Raw genomic sequence first — 10,825 nt, 5'->3', positions numbered from 1 at the left:
CCCCAAACTGCAAAGTTAGCTGAAATTTGTCTACGATCCACTTTCTTCTCCTTCCAAGGTGAAATCTTTGAACAAACTTCAGGTGTAGCTATGGGATCACCTCTTTCTCCTATTGTAGCCAATCTCTTCATGGAAAAATTTGAAAAGAAGGCTCTTGATACATACCCATTAAAACCTAAGTTTTGGGTCAGGTTTGTGGATGACACCAGTGTTGATTGGCCTCATGGGGAAGATGAACTTAAAAACTTTTTGAACCATCTCAATAGCATATCTGATGACATCAAGTTTACAATGGAGATAGAAGAGAACAATTGCATACCATTCCTGGACATCCTCCTCATAAGAAACAAAGATGGTTCCATAGGTCATGAAGTGTTTAGAAAAAAGGCTCATATTGATAACTACATCCACGCTAATTCACATCACCACCCAGCTTAGAAAATGGGTGTACTTCAAACCCTCTTCACTAGAGCATATATAATTTCAGATGAGAACCACACTGAAGAGGAGATTACATACTTAAAAAGAACATTTGCCAACCTAGGATACAACAATAAAAGCATCTTCAAGGCCATTCAAAAGGCCAAATCTGGAAACAATATAAACAAATCAAACAACCCCAAGACTACTAATGCCTACCTTCCATATATTCAAGGTGTCACTGACAAACTAGCCAAAATTCTTAGAAAGAAAAATATCAAAACTTCGTTCAAAACCTTGACAACTATCAAACAAAAAATGAAGTCGATAATGGACAACCAAGAACAACTACAACAAAAAGGTGTTTATATCATCAACTGCTCGTGTGGAGAACAATATATAGGGGAAATAGGCAGGTCAGTCAGGATTAGGCTCAAAGAACACAGTGCAGATATCCGTAAAGAAAGAACACGCTCTTCAGCTTTAGCCGAGCATGCAAGTAAAAAAACCATCATATATGCCTTGAGGACACTAAAGTCATCGCTAACGAAAAACACCATTTCAAGCGGAAAGTTCGCGAGGCTATTGAAATCATGAAACACCCACACAACCTTAATAGAGATGGAGGATTGAAAATTTAGTAAAAATTGGACCTCTCTGTTTACGCCCAATGAATAAATTATCCCTCCCTTTCACATACCCCTTCCCCCCCTCATCTTACCCACCCTCTATAAGTCAAAACAAATCCCTCACATAACCTAAAACATCATAAAGATCTACAAGAAATATTGCATTTGCATCTTAATATATCTAGACTTCACTTTAAATAGAAATAATGCTCTACTCATAATACATTAACAATAATCCATTAGCTCAAACACTTAAGGTTTTTAATCTAGTTTAAAAACTATATATAGTTTTAAAATTAATTATATTAATCAAATAAAACAATATAAAACTAATTTTTCATTTTTAGTCAATAAACAAAAAAACAAACACTAACTTATGGCATCAATAATAATAAAACCTAATTAACATAGAAAAGGGTTAAAGAAAACATAAGCTTATAACCAATGAACATTAACAATAATTAAATTAGGTTAAACATTTATTCAAAATTAAATTAAACAATTCATAACTTTGTAATTACATTTAGAATAATAGCATAATTAAACTATAAAAAACTTATTACATATATAATAATCAATCCTAATTAAACATTGCACAATCTTAAAATCAACAAACATTAACTTAAAAAATTAATTAATTTAGTTAAGCATTAATTGAAAATTAAAAATAACAATTTAAAAACAAAAATAATTATAGTTAAATAAATTATAAAGAATCTCTTTAATAAATTAAGAACACATAGGAATTAATACATATAATAATAAATATAATCTAATATAATACAAGAATTAATTAAAAATTTCATTATAATAAAAATAAAAATAAAATTATTAATATTCAGATGGTCGGCTTACCTATTTGATAACCCACCTATACCATATTTATAACCCTCTTTTCACTTCTTTGTAAATCAGTCCTGATGATGATTCTTGGTCTAAACTCGAAACATCGACAAATAAAAGATGAATATTGTGGAATATCCGAATTTAGTCTCTTAAAAAACCATACCACAAAAATCTTCAAACCATTAACATACAAGATTGTTTGGGAGGAAGTTTGGCGCATATGGAAGCACATGTATATGAGGCCTTTCATCTGCCTCAGTTACTTGGGAATGAGATGGGCCCTCCTAGTCCGAGTAATGTTACTGATTAGAGATGGTGGTTGTTTATTTTTTTTGCTTTTGGGACTCTTCTGGTTAATGTGGATAATCTGCATGAAATAATTTAGCTCTCTCTTAATGTTGTCTTTCTGCTTTTGCTATTACCTCCTAGCCAATAAATCTAGTAGGAATGAGACCGAGCACATTTTGCTTGTCCATTTTATCATGATGTAATCTCTTGAAAATTGGGAGAGACTGCAAAAAGAAGAGAATTTTAGGAGGGTGGAAAACATTATATGCTCTTTAGAACAAAAGTGGAGAGGTAGAGTTATGAGATTGGAAAACAATTAAAGTGTTTTTGGACTCCTAGTTTGTCCAGTGATGCTATATGGGTGTGAACTGTGGGCTAGCAACACCCTTGTCTCAAAATGGAAACAAATTGAGAAAATCCAAAAACGCTTGATCATGACCAAGTTCAAAATAAAAATTTCAGTACCTTAGGAGATAATGTTGAATGAAACAGGAGCAACTCCCATCGAAGCAATTACTATGGTGCGGCTCATAAGATATCTAAAAGGAATTGAGCAAATGGGAGTAGGTAGATGGCCTAATGTTATCTTCAATGGAGGCATGAATGAAAGAAAGAAAACATGGAAGAGACAAAACTACACATTGATGCAAAAGAGGAATACCTACCTCAATCCCTGTCCCACAAATAACAAGGAGCTAAAGAGTTTTGTTATGGAGAAGTTTTGTAAACGGGTATGGGGAAAAGAGTTGGGTAGAAAGAAGAAGCACTACATTGAGGAATTCAACCCTACGTGTGATCTCCAACAAAAAGAGTACATTGGAGCTAGCATTCCGTGGAGGGTAAAGGTTCCTACTACTCAATTAATAACTAACTCGCATTAGCTTCGGATTGAAACAAGACAATGGAAAATGCCTAAAAAAGCTTGGGAAGAACAAGTGTGTACATTTTGCACGTCTGGGGCAATGGAATCGGAAAAACATTTCATTTTAGAATGTGATGCGTTCAAAGACATTAGAGAAAGTTATGAGAATATGTTAGCATCGATTTCTTGGCATTGTCTTTTCAACGAAGGGATTGTAAGACGAAAAAGGAACTAATGGTCCCATAAACTATTTTTAAGACAAAAAAAAACTAATAATCTCATAAACTATTTTTAGTCTGGTAAACATTAAAATATCATTTTTTTTTTTCATAAATACTAATAAACCAACTATTTCATTTTTTTCATAAATGCTATAAACCAACTATTTCATATATACCCTAAACAAGCTAATTACATGTCTGATAGTTAAACCTGACTTAAACCCATTCAGTTAAAAATACTTCATCTTCATCACTAGGGTTGACTGCGTATTTTCATCTGCTTCCACCAATCCATTGATGTTCATTAAAGGTATGGGGTGGGAAGTACTCAAATTTGGCGTGAACATGTTGGCAGAATGAAAGTGTGGCTGCTTGTGCAGTTGCGGATTGGATATCTATCGGATCCAAAGGGGTCAGTCATGGAAGAATGTGAATCAAGTGCGGGAAATTGGACAATGAAATTGGCAAACCTATTGTTGGATACACTGCCACTGCAAGTGTAATTATACATATAAATCTGATTCATTCCCATTTGTAAATGGATTTCTGAAATGAAATCTAATGCACGTACAGGTACAGAGAATGTAAGCAGGCTGCATTGTACCCCAGGTGATTCTGAAAACAACTAAAAACAAGCCAAAACCACAATGAGCTGAACACAAGACCTCCATGTGTCACTGGCCACGATGCCAAGAACATATTGGTGTAATTATCTTCCTGCAAATAAACGACTGTGGCAATGTCACATTCACTAAAGAATCTAGAGAAGAAAACAATATCGTTAGCTGGGCTAATGCCTTGGCTACACCACAGAAACTCTACCACAAATTCCGTGAGCAATGACGACAGTGAGCAGAACAGCTCTTCTCAATATCTACGTATTTTGCAGGGCTGTGTTGCCAAGAAATCCGTATCAGAAGGCAAACTCATACATGCCCACATGACCAAGAGGGGTTTTCGGCCGGGCCGAATCCTCGAAAACGCGCTCGTCAACATGTATGCAAAATGTGGTAGCGTGGCTGAGGCTCGCAGAGTCTTCGATCAAATGTTTGAGAGGGATGCGGTCTCGTGGACGGTAATGATCGCAGCTTACGCCAAGCGGGGTCCTGCCGAAGAGGCATTGGAATTGTTTGACGAAATGCGGCACACAGGAATCGAACCTGATCGCTTCCTCATCGCTAGCGTTCTCCCGGCATGCGCGAAAGTGGGATCTCTGGATCGCTGGATGGAAGTTCAAGATCATATTTTTAAGAATGGGTGGCAGTCTGATGCCTTTGTGAGCAATTTGCTTGTTGAAATATATGCAAAATGTGGTAAGATGGCAGATGCACGCCAAGTGTTTGACAAAATGTCTAAACGGAATCTGGTCTCATGGAATGCTATGATATCGGGGTATGTGCAGAATGGGGATGTTGACGAGGCTATGGAGTTGTTCTGGAGAATGCCCAAGCGGGATGTGGTCTCGTGGACAACTATGATTGCGGGGTGGGGGCAGAATGGGTGCAGCGACATATCAGTGGAGTTGTATCGGCAGATGAAGCAAGCAGGCGTGAGGCCAAACTCGAAGACTTTTGCCTGCGTTCTGCCGGCGTGTGCCAACATGGCAGCTCTGGAGCAGGGCAAAAAGATCCATGAAGAAATACTTGAGAGTGGATTGCAGTCTGACGTCGTTGTGGGGAATGCGCTTGTAGATATGTATGCCAAATGTGGGAGTACAGAGGATGCACGAGAAGTGTTCGACAAAATGGCCAAAGTAAATGTGGTTACATGGAATGCAATGATATCGGGATATGTACAGAATGGATTCATTGAGGAGGCATGTAAGCTCTTTCAAAAAATGCCCAGTCGGAATGTGGTCTCATGGACGGCAATGATAGCAGGATATGCGCAGAATGGGTATGGGGTAGAAGCGCTTGAACTTTTCTGGCGAATGCGACGGGCAGGTGTGAAGCCAAACGCAAAAACTTTTACTAGTGTACTTCCGGCATGTGCCAATCTGGCATCCTTGGAGCAGGGCATAGAGATCCATGAAGATATAAAGAGGAACGGACTAGAGTCTCATTCTTTTGTGGGGAATGCTCTTGTAGACATGTATGCAAAATGTGGTAGCATAGAGAATGCGCGAAATGCGTTTGACAGAATGGGTCAACGGGGTGTTATCTCTTGGACAGCAATGATTGCAGGATATGCACAAAATGGGGAGGGTGAGGAAGCTTTGAAGCATTTTCAGCAAATGCAACTTGAAGGTGTGAAAGCAAACTCGAATACCCTTGCCAGTGTTCTCCCGGCATGTGCCAACTTGGCTGCTCTGGGACAGGGCATGGAAATCCATAAAGAAATAGTTAGAAGTGGATTGCAATCTAACGTTATTGTGGCAAGTGCTCTTGTGGACATGTACGCAAAGTGTGGTAGCATAGAGGATGCACGCAATATATTTGACAACATGTCTGAGAGAAATGTGATATCATGGAATGTGATGATTGTAGGATATGCTATGCACGGCTCTGGCAACGAGGCCATCAAACTCTTTGACCAAATGCAGTGCAGTGGAACAAATCCAGACAATATCACCTTCCTTGGCGTCTTGTCTGCATGCTGTCATGCAGGCCTAGTTGATAAGGGTTGGCAATACTTTCGTGACATGAGCCAATGCCATCGTATCAAACCTTCCATGGAGCACTATGGCTGTATGGTTGACCTCCTTGGCCGAGCGGGGCGCCTAGATAAGGCACATGACTTTATCAACAAAATGCCAATAAAAGCTAATGCCAATGTGTTGGGATCCCTACTTGGTGCCTGTAGAATCCATAGAAATGTAGACCTTGGAAAACGTGTGGCAGAACGTCTTTTTGAGTTGGACCCTAGAAATGCTGCACATTACGTGCTACTGTCGAATATCTACGCAGCAGCTGGCAGGTGGGATGATATTCAAAATGTAAGGAAAATGATGAAAGATAGGAAGGTAAAAAAGAAACCTGGATGTTGTTGGATTGAGGTGGGAAAACGACTATATGCATTTGTGGAGACAGATCATATCCACAAACTCAAGAAATTTACTCTAAGCTGGCAGAATTATCGAAGCAAATGAAGGCAGCAGGGTATGTTCCTGACATGCAATTTGTGTTGAATGATGTAGATGAGGAACAGAAAGCAGAAATTCTTGGTTACCATAGTGAGAAGTTAGCAATTGCATTTGGGCTTATAAACACATCCCCTGGAACAACTATTCGAGTCATCAAGAACCTTCGAGTATGTGGTGATTGCCATTGTGCCATCAAGTTCATCTCCAGAATTGTTGGACGTGAAATCATTGTGAGAGATGCTAATCGTTTCCATCATTTCAAAGATGGAAAGTGTTCTTGCGGGGATTATTGGTGAGGTTATGTGAGACTAGATGTAAGCACAGATTGGTTAAGAGGCTTAACTTTGCCCATCTGGGATTTTAAGAGTCATCGGACAAAGTGCTTTTATTATTTGCAAACATCTTTTAAGTTCCTGCAGCAGGACGGAGTTAGAAATTTGGCCATGCCTGAATTCTAGGAAATGGGTGTTTACTTGCACATTTCTTACTGAAATCTCTCCCTTTTGCTGATTGCATGTGAGTGCTTGAATACATTATTTGAGCTAAATGTGCTGTTTATGGATTCAGCATGTTAATTTTGCTTGGCCCCTCAGAGGGTCTTACAGGGCCATGTGGCAGGGCGAGGTGAGTGCATTAACATCCCTTTGGTTTTTGGAGCTATCATCAACTATCTAGTGGAAAACGTTGGCAAGCATCGACCTCAGACTCTAATGATTGGATGCATTCATTTGTCGAGTCAATGCTTAGGCATGGGAGTTGTCAATAAAGCATCAACTTTATTGGCTGTTCATATATGAAGCAACCTAAGTGATTACCTGACTCCTACAAAACTACTCCCATGGAACCGTTTCAATTACTCAAGATATCACTCAAGGATGGATGTCATACAGAGTGCCCTTATATCTATTGCCAATCTATGCTGTGGGGATGGAAAATCAGAACTACTGTTAGTGTTAATTGTATGTTAAGTCACTACGGGAAGCTTCTCATGGCAGATATAATAATAAATTTATGGGGAGACCTTCTATATGGATGGAGTCCTTGATTGCTGAGCCTGTTTGATGGAGATGGAGAGACAATCGGTTGGTAATCATTTTTTTAAACTTATTAAAGCTCCAGCAGGTAGTTGATTTCAATTGGACTGCATTGAACGTGGATTATGGGTGCTCATGGAATAGCTTGTCAAAAGACTCAGCAAAGCAACTGGCTATTCACAATGGACCGGATTGAAAGTTTGGACACAGAGATAAAGAGAGTAGTACATAGGTGAGGTCTTCATATTAGTTCATGGCAACTATATAAACTGTGAAAGGAATTTACATATGTTGACTATGTTCAAGATGACTGGACAAGGATATTTTCTTTCGATGCAAATCCATCTTATAATTTGGCTAAGCAGATATATATGGAGATCTCAATCGGATTGAGAGATTTTTGAAGGAAGCCTTTGTTCAACCAAGGAACTTATAATGTTATAATGCAATATTAGAATTTTGATAGTTTTATGTTTATGGTTTATGGTTTAGTCTTTTGGTTGATTTTGTTAAAGGCAAGACTGACGTAGTTGTAGTTAGGCAAGTAGTGTACAGTTTTAAATGTTTTTGTTGAAAGATGTCTTAATATTTGTCTAAAAGATCGTAAATGGATATTGTTCTGTTGTAACAGCTAGGCTTTGTCTAATAGCCGAGAGCTGAGGTTATGAGAAGGTCCTAGATAGGAATTTCCTGTGAGACTTGTGTTCTTGTGTTTTTTTGCTTAGTTAAACTGAGGGAAATATCAAACGTCAGTCCATCTAGAAACAAAAGAGAACATAGGGGTTAAACTAGTTATTTTAAATCTAAATAAGTAGCTTGGACACTGACTAATTGCCCTAAGTGCTAGATCTAAACAATGGTTGTATTGATGTACATTTTGTAATTTTATAACTTTGCCATTAGACCATAATATGTAAAAAAGACTATAGGACAACAAATCAAAGTACGCACCATTTACACTAAATGTGAGCATGGAGCACAACTTCAAGATAAGAGAAACAAGCTATACCATAACTCCTTAAGAGTAGGATAACCTTTTTATTTTTATTTTTTATTTTTATGGTCAGGGAAGTTTGCACCTCTGAAACCTTAGAATGCGAATGCAATTTTCTCTGTGAAGAGCTCGAATTTTTGAAGGCTCATTGAAAACTTTATAACAGATTTACAGTGGCAGACTTCTCAAGACATCCATTGCAAACTTAAGAAAATACTCCAGTGCTGCTCAGAGGCGCAAACCAGAAAAGGAAGAGAGAATGCGCACTAAGTGTTTGACGAATCCACTGTATAACAACTAAATTTACAGTCCCTGTTTGTGCAGTATTTTTACAAGACTTCTGATGGACCTATACATGGACGTTAACCAATTCCTTGAAATCTTGTCAGAGCCTCCATCTTCGCCTGAAGTAACAATGGTTGAAGGTCAAGGGGTAAGACTTGAAATTGGGTCCATAAAAAAACCGTGGAGTCGAATTTTTCATTTTGGACAGCCCAAGTAAAACAGATTTTGCAGAAAATGAAATTTCTGAAAATTGAAAACAACAAGCTCCGTTCTGAAATACACACCCTCTCTACCAGAGTTTCGGAGGTGGAAGGGGATAATTTATCCCTTAAGAAGATATTACATGAAAGCAAAGAGCAGGAAAATCTCCATCCTCCAAATGATACATTGCATGCAAAAATTCTCGACCTTAAAAGCAAGCAGGAAGAAATCCAATCCCAACAGGCCACCTTCAAACAAGAAACTGAGACACACATCAATTCTTGGGCACAGGTGGTTCGGGCAAAGGATAAAACTCCTACCCCTCTTGCAGCAGTTGAGGAGGTGGTGCAAGCAAAACTTGTGGAAGAATGCACTAGACGAGTGAGAGAATTGAATCTCAAGGTGAGAGGTCTCCCCTTACCTCACTCCTCTTCGGATCCTATGGAAGTGGGGGCTAGGTTCCTTCAGGATACCCTTAGCCTCCCCGATATAGCTCTGGACAGAGCTTGGTTGGGCTATGACTCCACTCTCTTCCTTAGGTTTTGGACTGCATCCGATCGACTCCGCACCCTCAGGGCTAAGCAGAAGTTGTTTTCTCTCCCCAACAGGATTTTCTTGGATGAGGACCTCACTCGAGCACAGATTGCGGAACTTAAACAATCCAGAAAACATGTTATGGCAGCGCGACAGGTAGGGAAATGGGCAGTTATCAGGAATCTTCAGGCAGTCATTCGGGACTCCTTCCCACCTTGGTGTGAACCTCGAACTAGAGGTTCCAAATGATGGGCCTGCTTGGGGAGACAACAGGGTGCCTGCTTGGGGAGACAACAGGGTACATGCATATCTATCCACTATTGGAATGGCAATGGATCTTTCTGGTCATCGCCGGGACTTTTGTCTGGCGCTCTCAAATTAGTAGACATCCTCTTTGTGACCGAGAATCATGCAAGCCCTATTTGACTTCTCCCAAATATCATAGGTTACCATTGGTTCTCAGTTTGCAGGCAGGAGACGAGGAGCTCGGGAGGGGTTAGAGGATCAGGTGGAGTTGCTTGTTTGGCTAGTGACTCACTTCGGAACATAGTATTTGTGGTAGTTGAAGATGAGTTTGCCAGGTTTATGTGGATTCGGATTAGCGTTGGAGTCTCGCGTGTGAGGGACATGTACATTGCACTTTGTTACTTTTCGCCAATCTCTTCACCATTTTCCATCCATAATGGCTCAAATGGGGACCCCTTTATAGACTTGTACACTAGCATCACCCAATACTCTGCTGTTGGGGAAGTCATCCTCTTAGGTTACTTCAATGCTCATACTAGAGATCTCCAGATCCATCTCCACGATCGATCAGAGGACGTGTTTTCTATCTAGGGGATAGATCTAGATTCAGTTGGGCTTTTATAGACTTGTACACTGGCATCACCCAATACTCTGCTGTTGGGGAAGTCATCCTCCTAGGTGACTTCAATGCTCGTACTAGAGATCTCTAGATCCCTCTCCACGATTGATCAGAGGACGTGTTTTGTATCCAGGGGATAGATCCAAATTCAGTTGGGCTTCACCGGATGTCAGATGATGCATTGGGGACTACAACAGTTTATGGTAAGCATCTATTACAGTTGGGGGAATCACAGGAGTTGTTAATTCTAAATGGTCTTCCCTGTTTCCTAGATTCTCAGTTTTTCACGTGTCGACCATATGGTGGAGGTGCGAGTGTAGTTGATTATGTCCTCGCTAGCCAGATATTGCTCCCTTTTATTCACCATCTCTCAGTCTCCCCCATCCCCCTTGTTGATCATGCAATTATTTCCTCCTCTCTCCGGTTTGACCCTCCCCTTCCACCCCATCCTTCCCCTCGGGGCCCACCCCGAACCACCTTTTGATTTGACGAAGGCCACCTTGACGTCTTCTCCTCTACTCTATGCAAGATGCTCCCATGAGAGACCCAGTTCTCCTTGCTTGA

At 39.8% G+C, this 10,825-nt stretch overlaps 1 pseudogene; it reads left to right on the top strand.

The window, feature by feature from the left end:
- Positions 1-3,485: 3,485 nt before the first annotated feature.
- LOC149261001 (pentatricopeptide repeat-containing protein At2g22070 pseudogene) lies at positions 3,486-7,853 on the top strand (annotated as a pseudogene).
- The last annotated feature ends 2,972 nt before the right edge of the window (positions 7,854-10,825 follow it).

The sequence above is a fragment of the Pinus tabuliformis genome, chromosome 6, assembly GCF_031772625.1.
Source record: "Pinus tabuliformis cultivar Carrire ecotype Pingquan chromosome 6, CPIR1, whole genome shotgun sequence".
Lineage (NCBI taxonomy): Eukaryota > Viridiplantae > Streptophyta > Pinopsida > Pinales > Pinaceae > Pinus > Pinus tabuliformis.
Note: the sequence above shows the minus strand (reverse complement) of the source record. Positions and strands in the feature narration are given on the sequence as shown.